This window comes from Hylobates moloch, unplaced genomic scaffold (assembly GCF_009828535.3).
Source record: "Hylobates moloch isolate HMO894 unplaced genomic scaffold, HMol_V3 SCAFFOLD_17, whole genome shotgun sequence".
NCBI classification, from domain to species: Eukaryota; Metazoa; Chordata; class Mammalia; order Primates; family Hylobatidae; genus Hylobates; species Hylobates moloch.
The window spans coordinates 9,127,775-9,152,473 of record NW_026652292.1 but is presented as its reverse complement, the minus strand read 5'-3'; positions in this window follow the sequence as shown (position 1 = coordinate 9,152,473).

Below are 24,699 nucleotides of genomic sequence, written 5' to 3'. Positions count from 1 at the left end.
CTTCTTGTTGTATTGATCCCTTTACCATTATGTAATGCCCTTCTTTGTCTTTTTTGATCTTTGTTGGCTTAAAGTCTGTTTTATCAGTGACTAGGATTGTAACCCCTGGCTTTTTTTTTTTTTGCTTTCCATTTGCTTGGTAAATATTCCTCCATCCCTTTATTTTGAGCCTATGTGTGTCTTTGTATGTGAGATGGGTCTCCTGAATACAGCACACCAATGGTTCTTGACTCTTTATCCAATTTGCCAGTCTATGACTTTTAATTTGGGCATTTAGCCTGTTTACATTGAAGGTTGATATTGTTATGTGTGAATTTGATCCTGTCATTATGATGCTAGCTGGTTATTTTGCCCCTTAGTTGATCCAGTTTCTTCACAGCATCGATGGTCTTTACAATTTGGTATGTTTTTGCAGTTGCTGGTACCGGTTCTTCCTTTCCATGTTTAGTGCTTCCTTCAGGAGCTCTTGTAAGGCAGGTCTGGTGGTGACAAAATCTCTCAGCATTTCTTGGTCTGGAAAGGATTTTATTTCTCTTTCACTTACGAAGCTTAGTTTGGCTGGATATGAAATTCTGGGTTGAAAATTCTTTTCTTTAAGAATGTTGCATATTGGCCCCCACCCTCTTCTAGTTTGTAGGGTTTCTGCAGAGAGATCCACTGTTAGTCTGATGGTTCCCTTTGTGGGTAACCCCACCTTTCTCTCTGGCTGCCCTTAACATTTTTTCCTTCATTTCAACCTTGGTGAATCTGACGATTATGTGTCTTGGAGTTGCTGTTCTCAAGGAGTATCTTTGTGGTGTTCTCTGTATTTCCTGAATTTGAATGTTGGCCTATCTTGGCGAAGTTCTCCTGGATAATATCCTGAAGTGTGTTTCCAACTTGGTTCCATTCTCCCTGTCACTTTTAGGTACACCCATCAAATGAAGGTTTGGTTTTTTCACATAGTCCCATACTTCTTGGAGGCTTTGTTTGTTCCTTTTAATTCTTTTTTCTCTAATCTTGTCTTCATGCTTTATTTCATTAAGTTGATCTTCAATCTCTGATATCTTTTCTTCCACTTCATCGATTTCGGCTATTAATACTTGTGTATGCTCCACGAAGTTCTCATGCTGTGTTTTTTCAGCTCTATCAGGTCATTTATGTTGTTCTCTAAACTGGTTATTCTAGTTAGCAATTTGTCTAACCTTTTTCGGGGTTCTTAGCTTCCTTGCATTGGGTTAGAACATGCTCCTTTAGCTCGGAGGAGTTTGTTACTACCTTCTGAAGCCTACTTCTGTCAATTCATCAAACTCATTCTCCATGAAGTTTTGTTCCCTTGCTGGTGAGGAGTTGTGATCCTTTGGAGGAGAAGAGGCATTCTGGTTTTTGCAATTTTCAGCCTTTTTGTGCTATTTTCTCCCCATCTTCATGGACTTATCTACCTTTGGTTTTTGATGTTGGTGACCTTTGGATGGGATCGCTGAGTGGATGTCCTTTTTGTTGATGTTGATACTATTCCTTTCTGTTTGTTAGTTTTCCTTCTAACAGTCAGGCCTCTCTGCTACAGGTATGCTGGTGTTTGCTGGAGGTCCACTCCAGACCCTGTTTGCCTGGGTATCACCAGCGGAGGCCACAGACCAGCAAAAATTGCTGCCTGTTCCTTTGCCTGGAAGCTTCATCCCAGAGGGGCACCTGCCAGATGCCAGCTGGAGCTCTCCTGTATCAGATATCTGTTGACCCCTGGTGGGAGGTGTCTCCCAGTCAGGAGGCATGGGGTTCAGGGACCTGCTTGAGGAGGCAATCTGTCACTTAGCAGAGCTCCAGTGCTGTGCTGGGGGATCTGCTGCTCTCTTCAGAGCTGGAAGGCAGGAATATTTACTCTGCCAAAGCTGCGCTCATAGCCTCCCTTTCCCCCAGGTGCTCTGTCCCAGGGAGATGGGAGTTTTATCTATAAGTCCCTGACTCAGGCTGCTGCCTTTCTTTCAGACATGACCTGCCCAGAGAGGAGGAATCTAGAGAGCCAGTCTGGCTACAGTGGCTTTGCCAAGCTGCGGTGGGCTCCGTCCAGTTCGAACTTCCCAGTGGCTTTGTTTATGCTGTGAGGGGAAAACCGCATACTCAAGCCTCAGTAATGGCAGATGCTCCTGCCTCCACCAAGCTGGAGCAGTGAGAATTTTGAGCCAGTGGATCTTAGTTTGCTGGGCTCTGTGGGGGTGGGATTCACTGAGCTAGACCACTTGGCTCCCTGACTTCAGCCCCCTTTTCAGGGGTGTGAGCAGTTCTGTCTTGCTGGTGTTCCAGATGCCACTGGGGTATGAAAATAAACTCCTGTGGCTAGCTCGGTGTCTGCCTAAATGGCCACCCACTTTTGTGCTTGAAACCCAGGGCCCTGGTGGCATAGGCACTGGAGGGAATCTCATGGTCTGTGGGTGAAGAGCATGGGAAAAGCGTAGTGTCTGGGCTGGAGTACACGTTATAGTCCCTAATGGCTTCCCTTGGCTAGGCGAGGGAGTTCCCTGACCCCTTGTGCTTCCCAGGTGAGGCGACGCTCCACCCTGCTTCTGATTGCCATCCGCGGGCTGCACCCACTGTCTAACCAGTTCCAATGAGATGAGCCGGGTACCTCAGTTGGAAATGCAGAAATCACCTGCCTTCTGTATTGATCTCACTGGGAGCTGCAGACTGGAGCTGTTCCTATTCGGCCATCTTGCCTGCCACCTCTGATTATACATTTTTCTAACAGAGGTTAGAATTATTCTGTATTTTCTCCCTCCTCCCTAGTAAAACAACAACAACAAAAAATTGCTTACTCATTGATACGCTCCCAACTTATTACTTTTGTCTGGGGTTTTAATTTTGCTTTTTTAAATTTAATTTTTACATTAGGCAATTAGCATTTTACATAATTTATATAATGAAAAAAGGTATTCCTTTTCTCCATCTTTTACCACTTCCATCAGCAAACACTTTCTATTCTTGTTCCTGTTTTCTCATGTCTTTCCCTCTATAATTCTAAATATGATGTAGATAATGCCATTTCTTGACTTTTCAGTTTTAGGTTACAGTTTTATTACTATTGACTTTATGCTATGGAAGATCAGGATTTAGCTTTGCCATACTATTATACAACCCTCACATGCCTGCATTTCCCTCATCACATCTTCTCTCTGTAAAATGTTGATTATGTATATATGAGGTTATAGATATTACATGTATAGGTTTATATATAATTTCCCCTCCACCTTCCACATTTAGGGATAGAGGGGTTCGCATGTTCAGTGTTTTATTTTAAGTATGTAAATCTTGTTCACAGATGAGCCAAATAATTTTTTAGTTATTCCGTTTCCTTTCCTGTGCATTTTTTAGTTCCTTCTATTAGGAATTGGTTTTTTTCTTCTTCCCTTGCATCTTTTCTCATTCCTCGCTTTCCACACTCTCAACCAGCTCTTTTATAACAAGGCCTTTTATTCCAAGTTTCCATTAGGTCAAACTTTTAAAATAAACCCTATCTTCCTGTTCCAATAGATCTATTTGTTTTCTATTCCTGTGATTTGTTTATGTTTTTAAATTTTGTGGGTACATAGTAGGTACATATATTTACAGGGTACATGAGATGTTTTGATAAAGGCATACAAGACATAATAATCACATGTATTGATCTCTTCAAGCATTTATCCATTCATGTGCAAACAATTCAATTACACTGAGTTATTTTAAAATGTACAGTTAAGTTATTATTGACTATAGCCACCCTGTTCCTATTGCATTACAGCTATTGGGCTTGTACTTCCAACTGTTAGCATCCTAGGAATTTCTTTTTTCTCTGCTAGATTTTATGTTTTGCCCTTTCTTGATTTATACTGTATCAACTGCAGCTTTTTTTTTTTTTTTTTTGAGATGGAGACTCACTCTGTCGCCTAGGCTGGAGTGCAGTGGCACAATCTCGACTCACTGCAACCTCCACTTCCTGGGTTCAAGCAATTCTCCTGCCTCAGCCTCCTGAGTAGCTGGGGTTACAGGCACACACCACCACGCCCGGCTAATTTTGGTATTTTTAGTATAGACGGGGTTTCACTATGTTGATCAGGCTGGTCAGGCTGGTCTCGAACTCCTGACCTTGTGATCCGCCCGCCTTGGCCTCCCAAAGTGCTGGGATTACAGGCGTGAGCCACCGTGCCCGGCAACTGCAGCCTTTGAGAAAGAGCACGTGACAGAGATTTCTAGTGCCTAGTGTCCACCTGAGCCCAGGTGAGCCTAGCTCAACTATGGCTGACCTGTGGATCTGTGGGAAAGAAAAGCAAATCCTTGTTCTGGTAAGGGTCGGTGGTTATTTGCCATGCAGGATTACTGTAGCAATAAATATAAACCACTAGACAAGGATCTCTAAATATATATAAGGAAAGCCTCCTTAGTTTTCTTAGGAAAAACTGGTGGCTCATTTTTTGAGATGGGGTGATTGGGATTCTGTGCATTGACGGGGCTTGTTGACTTCATGGTGAGTATGCAGTGACATGGTCATTTCACTGGGAGCCTTCAGATGTCAGTGTCTGCAGATCTTGCTACTGTGCTGTCGCTTTTCCTGGGTTACCCTTGTCACTTACTGGAGTTTAGAAACCTTACTTCCAGCAATCTGATAGAGAAATGGAGAAGGAGGCTGGTCTCAACTCAGGACTTAACAGTTGCACTGAATCCCCTAATTCGGTAGGGGTCTCACCTCTGTTTTCAGCAGTGCCACTGAGGTCAGAGCTGCAAAACTGTAGCGTACTGCCAATGTAAGGGAGGTAGAGTTGCCTGGTTATCTGGGGTGAAAGAGAATCTTCATGTCTACAGGCCTTTTTAAAGACTTCCAACCAAATTTTCTGTTTTCAGTCTTGTCTCCAAGCCCTGTCAGCAAACGTGCCCCCAGTTCCTGTCTTTGGAAGTGTGTATTGAATCAGCTTGCTTCTTTTTCATGTTCTCACTCATAAAGCATGTCAATTTCAGCTTCCGTTGCTCTTTTAAATTAGTTGTACACGTACACCTGCTTTCTAGCTTCAAATATTTTATTGATATCTCTGTTCAGCTGTCATTGCCTTCCCCACTGTCCTTGTGTATTTATGACCTTAAAATGTCTTTATTGTCCCTATAGTGGAGTTTTAATCAGAAATCAAGATAAATAGATGTCTAATTTGCATATTTAACTGGGAACTCCCATCCTTTTTAAAAATGGCAATATTAGTAACTTGGAGGTAATTAATGATTAAATTTATTGACATTATCAATTTCTGTTCCTTGTATACAATGCTTCCTCTGTGGGTTCATTTTTTTTCCCTGCTTGAATACATAGCTCTTCAGGAAGAGTTACCTGATGTGTAACAAGGTGGTAGAATGGAACATTTCCCAGCCATGAAGATGACAGAAGCTATATTCCAAAGGACTTTAAAACAAAATGGCAGAATACCAGCTTTTCCACTCATTCAGATTTAACTAATAATCAATGTCTTATAAAGACGTTGGAGAGAACAAGAAATGGAAGAATAAAAATCGAATGAAGAGTTTTGAAGATCATAATTTACTTTTGGAAAGTGCTGTACATTATTAAATAACTTCCTAACTGCAAATTAAGAAGAAGCATTTTGAGAGGACTGCCAAAAAGAATAATATGAATGCCTTGCATTTTGGAAGACAGAATAGGTGGTGACTGAGTCAGGTTGGTGATATTGCAATGCTAAGACAGGCTGATGTGGCTTTTGGCAACAAGGGAGAGGGAGTCTTTGGAAGATCATTACTTTCCCAGAGTTTGTGGAGGCAAAGGATGTTTGAATGCATTTCGTGGACTAGATATGGACTATATACCTAAGAAAGCCAGTGTGTGGCCTTTTAAGTCTTGCCCAAGAGGCCACATGGAGAGGAAAATTGTCTCCAAGAAGAGAGAAAATGGAGATCTCACCATATTCCTAGAGACCAGAGAAGGGGTCTCCAGGAGTTCCCTTGATGAGCAGGAAAGTCTCATGTAGTTCTCTTGATGAACATGAAAAGGTCCTTACCTGCTGGAAAAGACTCATGCTCATCAAGGGAACTTCATGAATAGTTTTTATGGATGGCAGAGGGAAGTCTCAGAAGACTCCTGAAAGCACCATGACAAAAAGAGTCAGATATAAACACTTGCAGAACCCCGAGAGCACAGATGCTAGCTCACTTCCCCATACTAGTCAGTGGGAGCCTTCCTGCTTCCCTTGCCTCTTCTTTTTTCCTGCTTGATCTGGAGGGATCAGAAGCCATATTTAGGGAGGAGGCATACAAGTACAGCTGGGGAAAGGAGAAGAGCCTATGCTACCCTCTTCCTTGACTACAAGTTTTTCACCTGCAACACCCTGACCTGGGGGAGGGAGAAAAACCTCAACTGGGAATCAAACTTTGAATTTTGATGCTTATTGGATATTTAAAATGTGAAAGTGATGTTTTGTTTTGTGATTTAGGTCTTTAAAAGTTTTTCATTCTCACAGTGACCAGAAAATTCACAGGGCTGAGTTTTTATCCAGGAGTAGAAGGACTTGTCGACTAGTAGTTTTAAAGGGAAAATGAGAGGCAGAAATTAGTAATTTTCAGTTGCTTTATGATTATATCTCCACTTTTTTTTTTTTTTTTTGAGATGGAGTCTCACTCTGTCACCCAGTCTTGAGTGCAGTGGCGTGATCTCAGCTCACTGCAACCTCCACCTCCCGAGTTCAAGCAATTCTTCCTCAGCCCCCTGAGTAGCTGGGATTACAGGTGTGCATGTTTGGATTTTTTAGTAGAGATAGGGTTTCTCCATGTTGGCCAGGCTGGTCTCTAACTCTTGACTTCAGGCGATCCACCTGCCTCAGCCTCCTAAAGTGCTGGGATTACAGGCATGAGCCACTGCACCCGGCCATATATCCCCAAATTTTGATAGCTCATTATGATGGTTACATTTATCTGACAATACTTCTATGTTGCCCTTACTCTTGAGGGGATAAAATTCTAAGCTGTTTATTATTACATCAGTGATATTGTTCCATTGTCTTCTGACACCTATTGCTATTGAAGAGGACTCTGTGTCAGTGCAATTATCATTTGCATTTCTGAATGTCTTTGTGAAAGCAGCACTGACAGCCTTTGTTCTGGACTAACTTTTCAAGGCTGTTTGTATGGCAAAATAGAGATGCTGTCTTCTTCTGGAGCAAATGGTAGAGCATTGGAAGTTAGAGATAGTGTCTCCCTCAGAGACTTCAGCCCTCCTCAATGAACTGAAATTTTAAAATTTCTTTCTTGTGTGAGGTAGGAGATGTTTTTGAACCCAACTTTGTCTGTTTTGGCTTGGAGCATAGGGAGTATCTTCTGGATAGGAATTTTACCAGATTTAGAGAAATAATCACTTTAATGAACTTGTCTTGAGTATGTAGTTGCTTCCAGGTGGTCATATCCTTAAATTGAAGTTGGCATAGCATTTTTCTATTGATGATTCCAATTTACCAATACTAATATTAATTTTAGCAGACATAGTGTGTATTTTTCTCCTCAATATTCATTTCAGAGCACTTACTCTGTTTTTTTTTAATTAAACTCATCCAGCATTCCTTTATTACCCAATCTCTTGGACATTCAGATCAGAAGTGATTCTCTTCCTAAAGCCATAGTGATGCCAGCCCATTAAATGCTCCTCACACTTCCCTCTTCCCCTTCCTCCTGCTAGATATGTTCCATTTCCCATTTTATGACTTTTCACTTCTTCAAACTGCCCTTTATTGCTAAAAGTTCCACATTGTAATTTGAAGAGTAGAACAGTAAAATATCCATTTCTGAATGATCTGCTAACTACTGGGCTGTAATTGTATTCAAAATTGATAGTTCAGCTAAAACTCTATTATTCAACTTGAGAGATATTTTTGTAGCTGATTATTCCTGCTTATGGCTTTACCTAGAGCTTTTATTTTACAGTTATATTTTTGTACCACATTAGATATTTTCCCATCTATTTGCACAAAGCTAGATAAAAATGTTAACAAAGACCTAAAAGTCATATATTAAACCAGAAATAGTACTGGAATCAGAAATGATGCAGTGCATCATCTTTCTTCTATTTTTTTGTGAGATTTATTGCTATGGAGAAGATTCAACCCAAGAATATGATGGCTAGTACGTTTTACCAAATTCCCCAAGACCTAAATTATGAAGCTAAAACTTCTTTCATATACTGACTAGAAATGAAAAGAAAATATGTTCAGATAAATTACCTAAGTTAGAAAAATAAATGGCAACCATACAGATAAAACATGTCTTCCTTATGGATGTTAGATGGGGTGTTCTCCTTGTGAGAGCTGTTTCTTCATTTTAGTTCTTCATCTTTCAGATTTTTTTTATAATAGTGCACTTTAACCCAGGAAAAGTTGGGCAACTGTGTGAGATGGCAGAGAATTGCTGAATCTTTTTTCCTCTAATTATAGGCAGGGGTTCTTAGCCTGGAGTTCATGGAGGTCTGAGAGGTCCATAGGCAGTTTTTGTACACAAGAGAGGAGGTATCTTAGTTTATTTGAATGCTATGACAAAATGCTATGGACTGTGTGATTCATAAGGAACAGACTTTTAGTTCTCACAGTTCTGGAAGCTGGCAAGTCCAAGATCAAGGCACCAGCAGATTCGGTGTCTGGCGAGGGCCTGCCTCCTGATTCATAGACTGCACTGTGGTATCTCCCTAAGCTAACCCATTAGATTCTCCAGGGCAGGCTTTTACCAAGCTGGGCCTGTGGCTATCACATGAATTCTGTCAAACCTTGTGCACTTGTTTTTTAATAGGGGAAGAAGAGACTTCCTGGAATTTCTGGATTCTAGGACCTCCTTCCCTCACCCAAGACACCTGGATCTGTTCTCTCGAACAATAAGCACCATCACTTGTCATCAACCTGAGGGTATCATGCTGTCATCTCACTAAAGCAAGCACCCAGGTGGGTGACATCCTAGTATTCAGAATAAATTCCTGTCATCTGGGACATGGTTGGGCCAGTTTAATCCGTGTCACCTGACCAACTCATCCAGAACTGTTACCTTATTCTTGGAGATGTAGGAACAGGAAGAGTTGTGCTGGAGATAGCAGAATAAAACTATAGGGAGAAATACAGAAGCCAGCCATTATTATAAAAATCTACTCACCTTAAGTATATATAATGGTTAATTTACATTTTCAATGTGTTAGAAGCCCATGTTACTGCTGGGACATTAAGACACATGATAGCTTGGTTAAGTGGTCAGTGTTACATCTGTTTATGTAGGTATAGAAAACTCTAGAAGATATGCATCCATCTATTACTTGAGGATTTTTTTTTGAGGAGGCTAGATTTTAGAGGCTTTCCACTTTCCACTTCATTCGCTTTTAATTTAATTTAAAAAATTTATAATGAGTATATTTTATTTTCTATCATCAGAAAAATCAAAAATATGAAGACCAGATTGGGAAGGTGAGATTTCACATTTTTATTCCTGGAGCTTACCCAGGGGTGGGTTGCTGTCAAAATCTCTTGGCGGGTGTTTTAACACAAACATTCCTGTCTCCCTATCTCCTGTTGCCAGTCACTCCTGGTGATCACTTGCATTGCTTGGGTAGCTCGTAGCGTACCTGGGAAAGGTTCAACCTTATGAGAACATTCTGGAAGAGGTACTCTGGAGAAGGCTTCACCCTTGCTGGACCCCAGGGCATCATTTTACTTGTGGCAGTCACCTGAGGCTTCAAACAGCTAGCTGGACCTGTGGCTATCATCTGGCCATGTTCAATGGGTGGGCTCAGTGGAAACTTTGCCAGGGAAGATGAAGATTGTGGAGGAAACTGAAAGGACCAAGCATTCCTTCTCTCTACTAGGGGAGGGACGTCAAAGCAAAAACTGGGGAGGGGCCAAATTTGTTGGCTGACTTCAGCAGCCCTCTTTTTACTTCATGAGAGAGAGAATGTTGGACGTAACTTCCTGAAGTTTAGGGGCATTTCAAGAAGATTGGGAAAGAGCACGTCTTTGGATCAGGAGATTTCTGAAAGCAGGATGCATGCTGTGGTGCCCCAGACTAACAGCTGGAGGACTCACTTGTCCCTCTTCTCCATGCCTGAGGAGAGCTGGACTAGGCAAGTCACTGAATTTTTCTGTGCCTCAGTTTCCTCATATGGAAAATAGGAATAATAACAATTGCTGTAATGATTCAGTGCATTCATACTTGTATGCACATAGCATTTAACAAGTATTCTCTGTCACTTTTATGATGTATGGTGGGAGGTTGTACAGGCCTGCTCTGGGACAACCAGACCAGGAAAGAGGAAGCGTGAGTGCAGTGATGGCCCTCTTTACAGTGGCAAGAAAACCCTTGGTGCTGACATGGCCCCTCTCCTGGCCTCATGGAGCCCAAGGCTCTGAGCGTCTGTGACCTGGACAATGCTCACCCCATGCGACTCCGTGCAGATGCTGACTATGACATTAGGCCCACCTTCAGGAGAGACTGTGGGGCTGCGGGGAGCGTCTCAACTTCCTTTGTGTCCTTATCTCATGGGTACTCACCACTGCTTGTTGGCTGGTTTGGTGATAAACCAAAGTGAATGCAATCTTCAATAAGACCCTGGCCTTATTCTTGCCAAAATTTAAGCCTGGATAGACAGCATGGTTAGGGCTAGCTTTTGGCATAGTTAAGAGTATCGATAAGAATAACCTCAAGTTTAAGTGGAACATGAGGAAAGAGGGAAATACAGGCAAGAGCCCTGTCTCCTGGGAGGCCTGACTGGAGCCCAGGGCGTTTGAGGGTCCTGAGCTGTGGGCACTGTGGGGTCCTCTATGGGGGCATGAGGGCATGTGGAAGGGGGTCTGCTGAGATGGAAGAGCCACCTGGGCACTCAGCACACCTTCCCTTGGGCCAGGACTGCAGGGAGGAACAACTATCTTGGAACAGGTTCTAGAGGTGAAACTTGGAGGACGCCTGACCTCTAGTCATGGGAACAAGGCCTAGCAAATGGGACCTACCGTCCTGGGCATAGTCCAGGCTCTTCTGTGAGTCAGCCAACATGCAGGGGCAGCCAGTCGTGCTGGAGCATGAGGGGGGTCCCAGGAGCAGGCTGGCCCTGCCCCCAGACATGTCCGTGCCACTCAAAACCACATGGAGTTTGCTGCTTAGCCCCTGCTCAGATGCTGGTAATACCTGGTGAGGACCCGGATCATCTCAATGCCTCTCACTCCTCTGATTGCACAGTCCAGGCGTGGCGTGGAGCCCAGACCCGCAGGTGCTGCCCTGGCCTAATCGTGGGTTTACTGCTGTCACCTCTGAGTTCTGCTCAAATCCAGTTGTCCATCTGGTCAATCAGAAACAGCCTGGGAGTTGGAAAGGGCCCTCTCCTGGTGTAGTGGGTGTATCATCTAAGGATAATAGACTTAGAAGTCTAAGCCAGGTCAAAGTAGGGAAAGGGGAAATTGCTGTGCCAGTGGCAGGGGCGAGGTGGCCAGCCCGGCTCCTGTGCTGGGATTGCAGCTGGGTCTATCAGAAATAAGGCTGCACTAACGGCTGCTGGCTGAGCATCCCTGGAGGGAGGGGGTTTCCTGGAGGGCACCCAGGGGTGGCAAGAGGTAGCACCTCACTCCAGGGCCCTGCTCCAAAGCCATGGGCTGTGGGCTGGCGGGGTGTGATTTGGTGCAGCTGTGTGCTCACTGCACGGATGTCCTCATGTCTGCACTCTCACTTGTTCTTTGTGAGGACACTGGGTTGCTGGGTATACAGCCCAGATTCATACTGCATGCTTCAGAAGTAAGCGTCTCAAGGTGCTGGGTGAAACCTACAGGCTTGCCTGCTGTTGACCCAGGCAATGAGTGGTGGCCACACTCCTCCCTGGAGCGCTAAAAATCTCAGGACTTGACCTAAGGGGAAAGCAGACTGCTGTGGCAGGGGAAGGGGTGACCCCCACTGCCCAGAATAAAAAGGACCATTCACAAGGCGGCCTCTGAGGGTAAATGGCTGAAGCCCTGCCCTGTCATAGGCAAACTGGCTATAGCCAGTTTGGGCGGAGAAAGTCAAAGTGTGCTGAACAGTTGATGAGCAGCGTGGGAGAATGTTTCCCCAGATGACTGTAGGCTGCACCACCACCTCACTGTAAGGTTGCAGGTGGGACCTTGCTGCCTGGTCCTCAGAGAAGAGTGGACTCAGGACAGGCCTCACAGCACTCACCTTCCTAGGGATGGCCTGGCACATCCCCTTGAGTTACCTGGCACCTTTGAGGTGGTGGGGTTGATTCCCACCGTCAGGAGGAAGTGGTATGGTTACAGAATGTCAGACTCATTCTTGGAGTGGCAGAGAGGATAAAGCCACCTGGCTGCTCCTGCCACTTTTCTTTGGGAGAAAAACAAAAGGGGTGGAAGCCCAAGGGTCTGAGCCAGTGAGGCAGCGTTTGCGGCTGTATGGTACCTGCTGAGGCACTGCTGGTTGAGGAGGCAGACACAGTTTGAGAAGATCCTCTGGGAAATATGGACTGCCTTATGGTCTGAATGTTGTGATCCCCTCTACCCCAATTCATAAGTTGAAATTCTAACCCCCAAAGCAATGGTATCAGGAGGTAGGGCCTTTGGGAAGTGATCAGGTCATGAGGGGCGAGCCCTCTTGACTGGGATTATAAAAGACCTCGGAGAACTAGCTAGTCCCTTCCACCATGTGAGGACACAACTAGAAGGCATCATCTAGGAAATGACAGAAAGCAGGTCCTCACCAGACACCGAATCTGCCAGGGCCTTGATCTTGGACAGCCCAGCCTCCACAACTGTGGGAAATAAATGTCTGTTGTTTATAAGCTACCCAGTCTAAGGTATTTTGTTATAGCAGCCTGAATGGACTAAGACAGATTTAATATTAGTTTCCTAGGTTTGCCATAATAATGTGCCACAAAATAACAGAAATTTATTATCTCACACTTCTGGAAGCTAGGAGTCCAGACTCAAGGTGTCAGCAGGATCATGCTTCTTCTGAAGGCTACAGAGGAGGAACCTCCCAGCATCTGGTGGCCCCAGGCATTCCTTGGCTTGTGGCTGCATCACTCCAGTCTCCACCTCCATCTACACATGGCCTTCTTCCCTGTGTGTCTCTTCCTCTTGTAAGGACACCAGCCATTGGACTTAAGGATCACCCTAAAAATCCATTATGATTTTGTCTTAAGTTCCTTAACTAACTGCGTCTGCAAAGACCCTATTTCTAAATAAGGTCACATCGTGAATTTTGGGATAGACATGAATTTTTGGGAGGCTTCCACTCAACCCACTACAGACTGAGTAGCAGAGAGAGGTCAAGGATCATGAAGTAGTGTTCTCCTGGTGGGGGTTATTGTAATGGGTGTAGCTAGTGATTCCCTCCAGCTGTTTCCTCAGATGACAGAGGATGCTGGGATGGAGGGGCTGGGCTCGCCAAAGGGACCTGGAGCCCAGGGTTCCCAGCAAGGACTGCTAATCCCATGACATCATCATCTTAGAAGGGCAGCAAACTCTGTGAGCAGCTGAAGGTTCCAAAAACACACTTTTTTTTTTTTTTTTTTTTTTTTTTTGAAAGCGCATTCTACTGAGAGAAGCCTCACTAGGAAAACTCAAGGTACTGTCTTTCAGGTAAGGACAAATAACGGCAACCTCATAAATGATGTTCACATACTCCAGTGGGCTCAAGATGGAAATACTCACTGGTAGATTTGTGTAATTGACCTTTTCTGAGCAGAGGCTTACCCTATAATTAGTATCATATACTATTTAGTTTTGGTTTATCATTATTATTTTCGTGTGATGCTGCATCCTAGTAACAGTTGTTTGTGACACTGGGAGTGATTAGACAAGGTGGGCATGAGAGTTGTCCATCTGTATCCCCACAAAGGGGTGGACTGGGGTGGGCCCTGGCCAAGCCTACTGTAGGCCCAGTGCCTCATAGAACATAGTGCAGGGAGCAGAAAACTACAGCTATAGTTTCCTTCTATGGTAGTACTCAGGCCCTTGTCTGCTGATGCAGCCCTCCGACTTCATGGTATAAAATGATGAATTCTAGGTGATGAATTCCAGGCTGCAAGACTCTCTAACCTGATACATTGCTTACTCCGCAAAGGCTGCACTGACTTCTGATTTTGAATCTGCCTCTTTCAGTATCTAGGAAACCCATGGGTTGTACATATAACTTTATCTTAGGAATATCTTTTGCACTGTTTGCTATCTCAGTAGGATATAGAAGTGAAAGCAATCTTGAACTGAGTTCACACCTTTGATTCTATTCAATTTTAATACCTTGGCCAGACTTTGTGGTCTAGCCAAACTCCTCAAACAATCCCCAACTCAATCTCTGTGGCTAGGGAGATGCAACACAAATCTTAAATGAGGCAGGGTAGGTGGAGTCAGTCTCACTCAACCATGCAATGAGTGGTGGAGGGGAGGTTTCCTCAAATTCTTTTGTAATGTTGCACCTTAAATGGAAGGGAGACACTGTCGGGGGAAGAAATGAAGATATCTATTTCAGGCATTGATACTGTCTAGCTTGTATGTACCCTCCAGATGGCTGGAACACATACTTGCAGATGTCAGCATTCTTATTTTTTTTAATAAGATTTTCTTTTTCTTCATAATGGGAGGTGTACATTTTGTTTTATCTTATTTTTTTTCCACAATTGGGAGAATTCTGGATAGAGATGCCTCCCAGGTATAGATATTGTATGTGGGTTATTCAATGAGACAACTATTCATTAAGCACCTTGAGAACAGAGCCATGCCCTGTTGTAGGCACTGGGGATACAAAGGTGGGTAAGTTTGCTTTAGCTAGGGTAGCACCAGTTGCTATAACAAAGAGAGCTCAAAACAGAGAAGCTGAATAATACATCAGAGGTTTGTAATGGTTCTCAGGAGAGCCCTTCAGGTTCGTGAGTGGCTCTGCTCCATGTGGTCACTCAGGGACTTTGGATGACAATGGCTCTGCAGTTGTTGCTTTCAAGGTCACCCTAGATATTGGCACTCCAGTCAGCAGGAAGGGGAGTAAGAATGTTAGAGGTGAGCCGTTAGCAAGGTTTCAGGAACCCAACCTGGAGGAGGTACTCATCCCTTCTGCTCTCATTCCTTCCTTCCAGAAAGTTCCTGTCTGTTTTTGTTTTCTGTTTTCTGTTTTCCTCAGAAAAAAAGTTCTGTTTTCTGAGGAAATGCCTGGTTTAATGGAAAAGACCAGCATGTGAACAACAGGCAGAGGAGAAACTGGTTTCAAGCAATAGTTTTTCTACCTCACATCCTGCACTTCACAATTGCCACTGGACCCAACCCTAAATACTTCTAAAAAAGAAAAAAACTCAAAGATGGAATGCCCCCTGTTATGTAGAACAAAGCTATGTTTAAAAGTGTTATTTCCCTCATATCTGTTTCTAGTAAGCTAATTCTTGTTATTAGTGATGTTAAATTTTATTTACCTTCTTGAAGTTCCTGGTCATTCTTAGCCTTTATTCTTTGGAAAAAGGCAAAAACAAATCCAAAAGAAGAATTATAATGTTCCAGGTTCATGTTCCCAACCCCTCCTTTCTAATTAATAGTCACAACAAACTTGTACAGTGCTATTAGTATCTTCAGTTTATGAATGAGGACATTGAGGCTCAGAGAACTTAGAGACCTTCATTAAAATTGTGCATCAGCTATTCACAATAGCAAAGACATGGAATCAACCTAAATGCCCATCAGTGGTAGACTGGATAAACAAAATGTGGTACATATACACCATGGAATACTATGCAGCCATAAAAAAGAATGAGATAATGTCTTTTGTGGGAACATGGATAGAGCTGGAGGCCATTATCCTTAGCAAAGTAGTGCGGGAACAGAAAACCAAATACCACATATTCTCACTTATAAGTGGGAACTAAATGATGAGAACATGTGGACGCATAGAGAGGGACAACACACACTGGGGCCTTTCATAGGGTGGAGGGTAGGAGGAGGGAGAGGATCAGGACAAATAACTAGTGGATACCAGGCTTAATACCTGGGCGATAAAATAATCTGTACAACAAACCCCCATGACACAAGTTTACCTATGTAACAAACCTGCACATGTACACCTGAATTTAAAATAAAAGTTAAATTAAAAAAAAGATTGTGTATCAGGCTGGGCAAGGTGGCTCACACCTTTAATCCTAGCACTTTGAGAGGCCAAGTGGGCAGATTGCTTGAGCCCAGGAGTTTGAGACCAGCCTGAGCAATATGGTAAGACATTGTCTCTACAAAAAAAGAAAAAAAATTAGCCAAGCATGGTTGTATGCTCCTGTGGTCTCACCTACATGGGAGGCTGAGATGGGAGGATGGCTTGAGCTCAGGAGGTTGAGAAGCAGTGAGCTGTGATTATGCCACTGCACTCCAACCTGGGTGACAGATTGAGACCCTGTCTTAAGAACAACAAAAAAGACTATGCATCAATCATAGTGTAGCAAGGCAATATAAAAAGATCTAAATCACACATGCAGCACATCTATGGCATAGCATATTTGTAGAAAAAGATGAGATTCAGGAATAATGGAAAGGCATGAGTTTGGGCTGGAGAATGACTAGACGCAGATGGCTCCATTGGATGGAGCAGCTCCCATGTAGCTGGGACCATGGGTGCACGCTGCCATGCTGGACTATTTTTTAAAAATTATTTTGTAGAGATGGGGTCTTGCTATGTTGCACAAGCTGGCCTCAAACTCCTGGGCTCAAGTGATCCTCCTATCTCAGCCTTCCAAAGTGCTGGGATTACAAGCACGAGCGACTGTGCCCGGCCTGATGCACAATCTTTTTTTTTTTTTTTTGAGACAGAATCTCACTCTGTCACCAGGCTGGAGTGTAGTAGTGCGATCTCGGCCCACTGCAACCTCTGACTCCCGGGTTCAGGTGATTCTCTGGCCTCAGCCTCCTGAGTAGCTAGGATTACAGGCATGCGCCACCACACCCAGCTAATTTTTGTATTTTTAGTAGAGACAGGGTTTCACCATGTTGGCCAGGATGGTCTCTATCTCCTGACCTCGTGACTTGCCCGCCTTGGCCTCCCAAAGTGCTGGGATTACAGGTGTGAGCCACTGCACCCAGACGATGCAAAATCTTATTTAGGGCCACAGTAGTTGCTATAACAAGTAAAGCTCTAAATTTCAGCACCTAATACGTAGACATTTGTTGTCATGCGATAGCCCCATTTGGGCGCTCCTAGTTGCTGGGTGGCTTTTGTTCCCAGGCTCCTTTTCCATTGTGTACCTTGCAGCATCCAGTTGGCATTTTTTTGACTCCCAAATATTAACCTTCTATTTTCCTTCAGCTTTTTTTTCCTCCCCAGTAAAACTGCATTTCCTGACACGATCTGCTTTTTGCATTCTTCCCTTCTCACTGCTCATGTTGACAGTTGCCACTGTAGGTGTGGTGACAGATGTCTGGCTTAAACAGGATCCCATGGAGAATGGACGCTTCTTGGCAGTTTCGAGTTACTGCTCTGGCTATTAACAGATCCTCAAGTGGATTCACCAAGACTCAGCTCTGAAGTCACCCCTGGCCTTTGCGGGCTTGTCTGCCAGAGGTAGTGATGTTTCTTGTGCTTCCTAAAGCTCTCTGAACCTTGTTCCACATTTAGCTGCTGGTCGTGAAGATCCTAGAGTGGTTAGGAAGAGAAAAACATTCTACCTTGTTCTAGGATCAAGGCTTTGAAAGGAAATGTCTACAGCTTATCATCATCGATTCTTTCTTAGTAAACCCCTTTGGGGCCCCAGATGGGAGATCTCAAATTTAAAAGCCACAAAGGAGCAGTGAACAAGTACATGAGAGGTTAAAGGTAACTCTGTCAAGCAGTGAGGGATTCCCAGTGAACTAGCGACATCCCAGAACGGAATCATTGAAATATATAATTCTTCCTGGGTATTCATGAAGTTTGCTGAATGAGGAGGCTGCTACTGAGCTGTCTATAGCACTGGGGGGATGCTGGGACAAACACTGGCCCTGGCACATCTAACTCACTCTCCCCACTGGCTGTGGAAAGGCAGAAGTCAGGGTGCCAGGGCCACACTTTTCTTAAGATTGACAATTGGAATATGGGGGTGAGTGCAGGGGTTTTGACTCCACCTGGCTTAGTCTTTGAGTGTACCCTAAGACTAATGAGAGGCGGTCTGCCTTCTACCTAGGGAAAGCGTGGCCAGCCGACGTGCCTTGCTGGGGCTTTGGTGTGGATTAGGCCTGATGGGAAGACTCTGAAAGTTGAACCCCTGGGTGGCTGATGAGATGTGAACAAAAGACATTTGATTACATGGATGTGTGTGGGAAGCAATGCTTAGCCTCTTAGCTTGGTTTCTAGTTGTTCTATGGAAAGGCATTTTAAATCACAGTAATTATTGAATTTCCTTGATTCTAAACTAGTACACTGATTGTAAAATGCACTATCAATTTGATAAGAGTATTTTTGGTGGGGGAACAAAGAAATACTACCATATAATAAATACAACTTGACTGCAAAACATATTACGAATGTTAGAAATGATAAAATGTGGTGAAATGGTAAAATGTTTTAGTTCAAGGAAATATGTTAGAAAAGAAGATTTTCTGCTCTAGATTAGAGCAAGGCCACCTCCTTGGTTAGCTGGCTAAGCTTTTTGTTTTTTTTTTTTTTTGCAGGTTAGTTATCCCTTTTTTGGCAGTGGTTTTGGGTCTGCAATTACAGGAGCGGGCAGAAGCCAGCAGCTCCAGCAGCAAGGTTCATGCGGGCGATTTGTGCCTGTAATTTCTCACTGTTGTCTGTTCTGCCACCCACCTCGCTAGCACTGAAACCCATTGGTGAGCTACAGGACCTCTAGGGGGTGAATTTGCAGGAAGATAAATTCCCCTGTTCCTGACTACATTTTAATGCTATTGTGGAAACTGAATAGAATACAGATCACTCCCAAATTGAATTCTGCATACCTGCGCTGCTAAGTAGAAAATTGCATATCAAATAATGGTTCCTAGACTCGACTTGGCTCTGTCTAGACACAAAACTTGCTTACAGTTTTTAATGTTCTCTGTCACACAGGCACATAAAACCCCTTTGCCCTCATTATCTCAGGATCTCAGACATTTTATTTTTGGGGACATTTTCACTGCCAACAGCTAACTCCTATCTTTATCCTACCATCTGTGTTCTTGAAGATGATGTTACGGCAGTCAGATAGTCTGTTATGGCAGCTGGCACCCCAAGTTGGAACTGTGTGGACATGGGCACTGGGTCTTATTGTTGTAATAGATTTTTTGTTTTAGTACCAGCACGCAGTATGTGCTCAGTAAATGTGTGTTAATTACATGAGTACAGGGAGAACTAGCTGGCATAAGAACCTCTAAAGCATCCTTCTTATGCGGTCTTATTCCTGCGAGGCAGCCCACTGCCCCTCTCCTTATGCGCAAGACATGTAGTTAATATGTTAATGAGTGTCTGATTGGTGTTTTAAGTATTATTTTCTTTGTGACATTGTTACTGGAAAGGGGTCCTAATCCAGACCCCAAGAGAGGGTTCTTGGATCTCGCTCAAGAAAGAATTCGTGGTGAGTCCATAAAGTGAAAGCAAGGTTTTTAAGAAAGTAGAGGAATGAAAGAATGGCTACTCCATACTCCATAGACTACTCCCTCAGGGCTGCTGGTTGCCCATTTTTATGGTTGTTTCTTGATACTATGCTAAACAAAGGAGGATCATTCATGAGTTTACAGAGATAGGGGTGGGTAGTTCCTGGAAGTGAGGGTTCCTCCCCTTTTTAGACCAATATGGGGTAACTTCCTGATGATGCCATGGCATCTCTAAACTGTCATGGCACTGGTGGGAGTGTCTTTTAGCATGCTAGTGCATTGTAACTAGCATGTAATGAGCAGTGAGGATGACCAGAGGTCACGTTTGTCACCATCTTGGTTTTGGTGGTATTTGGCTGACTTCTTTACTGCAATGTGTTTTATCAGCAAGGTCTTCGTGACCTGTATCTTATGCTGACTTCCTATCTCATCCTGTGACTATGAATGCCTTAACCTCCTGGAAATGCAGTCCAGTAGATCTCAGCCTTGTCTTACCCAGCCAGTATTCAAGATGGAGTTGCTTTGGTTCGAACACCTCTGACAACATCATTCCTCCTTAGGCCTTTTGTTTCTGTTTCCACTAAACACCGGTAAGTGCTGTGGGCCAGAGGAACCTGGAGAAGGTGGGTGTGCCATTGTAGCAGTGGTGGCTCAGTTGAGGCTCCAGGCAGCTGCATAATGCAACAAAGCAAGAAGGGAGCTGCCAATCACAAAGTGAAACTACATGGATGTTAGTGTTCAGTCCGGGATCAGTGCCAAGATCTTGGCAGAATGGGTGGCTCCGGGCATGGGATTATTTGGGGTCATCAGAAAGATCAGAGATGATTCTCTCAGAAATCTAACAGGACATCAGTTTTCACCATTAGTGCTTCGCTCCTTTGAGCTGAAAATTTTATTTTCAAGAGTCTTAGGTAAAATAAAACTCCAGAAAGCTAACTTTAAAATTTCCAGTTCTTTAGGACAGAGAACATGTGTAGGAGGAGATAAATGAATGTCAAAAAAATTAAGAACCAAAATCCAACTTTTGTTCTGAGATGGAGTTTTTATTTTACTTTAAGTTCTGGGATACATGTGCAGAATGTGCAGGTTTGTTACATAGGTATACTTGTGCCGTGGTGGTTTGCTGCACCCATCAACCTGTCATCTAGGTTTTAAGCCCTGCATGCATTAGGTATTTGTCCTAATGCTCTCCCTCCCCTTCCCCCAACCCTCCAACAGGCCCTGGTGTGTTATGTTCCCCTCCCTGTGTCCATGTGTTGTGTTCTGAGATGGATTTGCCAAGAGGAATCTTTGCTTGTGTTCTAAGACCTGGTGAAATCTCCCCTGGGCAATGGCCTGGAGTGGGCCCTGAGCTGTTTGATTGGCAGGTGACAGAGCCCTGAATAAAAGGCTTCATTCTTTGATTTTCTTTTTGGATCTCATAGTTTAGTGAGGCAATTCTCACGCTTCCTCTAGGGGTGATTCTCCCTGGGGGGGTGCTACATTATGGAATTTGGAGGGGCAATTTTGATTGTGACAAAGACTTGGGGGCTCTGCTTGCATTTAGTAGGCGTGGCCCGGGAACACTCTATATCCTGCATTCATGGGGCAGTATTGCCCATTGAATAATTTTTTAAGTGTACCGTAGGACTTTCATGTGGGTAAAAACCTGTATTCCAATAGTTGTTATGTACCCTAAATTTTCCAGGAAAGAATCCATTGTGTAAATCCTTTTGCTTGGAACTTCACTGGAGTTAGAAAGTCACCTGTGGTGGTGAACTTACCAGTGGAGCCCAGCCCTGTCCGTCTGCCTCTGTGGCTGTCATGTTCTTGAAGATTCTAAGGACAGCAGCAAGCACCTGACTTCTGCATTACAACCTCCAGTGCTGGCTTTTCTGAGCATTTCTGCGCTAAATGTGTATAATGTACATTTCTATGCACATTATACTATAAATTTTTTTTTACGTTTTTATTTCAGTTGGGGTATTGTGTTGATTATTTCTAAAATCATCTTTGTGTTAGAATTTATCTATTTATATTGCTATTGTTTGAAAGTATTCCCCAAAGTTTATGTGTTGTCCACCCCCAGTGCAACAGTTTTGGGAGGTAGGGTGTCATAAGAGTTGATTAAGTCACAAGGACTGCTTTCGTGACTGGATTAATGTTGTTATTCCAGGAGTGGGTTAGTTATCATAAGAGTGACTTCATTACAAAATCTTTGGCCCCCTCTTGATCTTTTGCGCTCAATACTTCTTGCCCTTTCACCTCTGCCATGGGATGATGCTGCACCAAAGTCCTCATCAGGTGCCACGCTCTTGGACTCTTGGCCTGCAGAACCACGAGCCAAATAAATTTCTGTTCATTATAAATTACCCAGTCTGTATTTTTCTGTTATAGCCACAGAAAATGAGCCAAGAAAGAAAATTGGCACTGAGAAGTAGATCTGTTGCTATAATAAATACCTGAAAATGTGGAAGCACCTTTGGAACTGGGTAATGGCTAGAGGCTGGGAAAATGTGGAGGAGCAGGCAAGCAAAAGCCTATATTGCCGTGAACAGAGCATTAAGCATGATTCTGGAGAGACCTGTAGAGAAAGTCTGAAGCTTCTTAGAGATTACTTAAGTGGTCCTAATCAAAATACTGGTAGAAATATGAACATTTCTGATATGGTAAAGGCTATTCTGATGAGATCTCAGATGGAATTGAGAAACAAAGTAATGGAAACGGGAGTAAAGGCCATCTTGGTTATAAATTCACAAAGAACTGTTATAAATTCATGGCTGAATCATGTCCACAACTGAGGGCTTTATGGGAGGTAGAATTTACAAGCAATGAACTTGGATATCTGGTGGAAGAAATTTCTAAGCAAAATACTGGAGGAGCTGCATAGCGACTTTTAACTACATATAGTAGATGTGAATGAAGAGAAATGATTTAAAGATGGCATTTTTAGTTGAAAGGCAAGCAGAACAAAATATATGGGAAATGAGCAGCCTTGGTCATGTAAAGAGAAGAGTGAAAAGGCATGTTTAGGAGAGTAAACTAAGAGTGTTGCCAAGAGACTGCTAAAGAGATTAGTGTGGATAGAAGGGAGCCAGGTGCCATTCATCAAGACAATGGGGAAGAGACATCAAAGGCATTTGATGGGCTCAGCAGGTTGCCCCTCCCATCACAGGCCCAGAACAGGGCCTTCCAGAGCAGGTTTCCAGGGAGATTGCCCGTGGGACTTCAACATTCACTGCTCAGAGATGCTTGGGACTCTGCTCCCTGCATTCAGGCACAGCACTCTTCAGCTGTCCCAGCCGTGGCCCAGATGGGCCTGGGTATGGCTTGTGCCACCACTCCAGAGGGCTCAAGCAGTAAGCCTTGATGGCATCTATGTGGTGTTGACTCTGCAGGTGTACAGAATGCAAAAACTATGGGGTCTGTACATTTCAAAGGATGTATTTGACAGCTCGAGGGCCCAGGCTGAAACTTTTCACAGGAGTGGAAACAACACAGACAGCCCCTACTAGGGCAATGCTGAGCAGAAATATGGGGTCCAAGCTGCCACATGGCCTAGTTGACCTATGGGAGTAAGGCCATCTCAGAGATCACAGAACTGTGGGGCCACCCACATGCAACTCCAGCTTGGGAAAGCTGGAGGCACGAGACTCCAACCCATGAAAGTGGCCAGGTGGGCTGAGTGCAGCAAAATCACAGGGGCAGGGCTGCCTGTGGCCTTATAGGTCCAGCCCTTGTCCCAGTGTGCTCAGAATGTGGGACATGGAGTCAGAGAGGATTATTATTAGCTTTAAGGCTTGATGTTTTCCCTGTTGAGTCTTGGATTTACCTGGGACCAATCACGTCTTTCTTCTTGGCTATTTCTCCCTTTTGGAATGGGAATGTCTGTCCTATGCCTGTCTCACCACTGTATTTTGGAAGCACACAATTTATTAATTTTACAGGCTCGCAGATTGCAGAGGAATTTTCCTGGGGATGAATTGTGCCTTGAGTCTTAGCCATATCTGATTCAGATAAGACTGAACTTTGGACTTTTGAGTTGGTGCTGGAATGAGTTGAGACTTTTGGGGCTATTGGGGTGAAATACATGTATTTTGCATTATGAAAAGGACATGAATTTTGGAAGCCAGGGGCAGAATGCTATGGTTTTAATGTGTCCCCCAAAATTGGTGTGTTGGAAATCCCCAATGCAAACGTGTTTAGAGGTTGGAGCATAATAGGAGGTGATTAGATCACGAGGGCTCTGCCCTCAGGAATGGATTCATGTTGTTATTCTGGGAGTGGGTGGGTGGCTGTTGACAGAGTGGCTTTATTAAAAAAGCAAGTTTGACCCCCTCTCCCTCTCCTGCTGTCACATGCTGTCTTGCACTTCCACCTTCTGCCACGGGATGATGCCCTCACCAGATGTTGGCACCTTGATGTTGGACTTCCCAGCCACCAGAACTGTGAGAAATAAATTTCTTTTCTTTACTAATTACCAATGGTATTTCGTTATAGTAACACAAAACAGGTTAATATCTATATCTGTCTGTAGCTATCTATATTTAAAACTCCTTAACCATTTTTAAGCATACAGTTCAGTAGTATCAATCATATTCACATTACTGTGAAAGAGACCTCCAGGTCTTTTCATCTTGCATATCTGAAACTTCATACTCATTAAACAACTCCCTGTTGCCCCTCCCATCCAACCTTTGGCCACCACCACTCCACTTTCTGTTTCTATGAATTTGACTACTTGAGATACTGCCTGTAAGAGGAATGATATAGAATTAGTTTTTTTGTGTGTGACTGACTTATTTCACTTAGCACACTATCCTTAAGGTTTACTCACATTGTAGCATGTAACAGAATTTTTTAAAGACTAAATAATATTGCATTCTATGTATATACCACATTCTCTTTATCCGTTCATTCATCAATGGACATTTGGGTTGCTTCTACCTCTTGGCTATTGTGAATAGTGCTGCTATTGATGTGGGTGTGCAAATATCTCTTCAAGACTCTGCTTTGAATTCTTCTGGATATACACCCAGAAGTGGGATGCTGTGTCACATGGGAATTCTGTTTTTAATTTTTTAAGGACTACCTTACTGTTTTCCAGGGAGGTTTGCACCATTTTACATTCTCACCAACAGTGTACAAGGGTTCCAATTTCTCAACATCCTCACCAACACTTGTTATTTCCTGTATT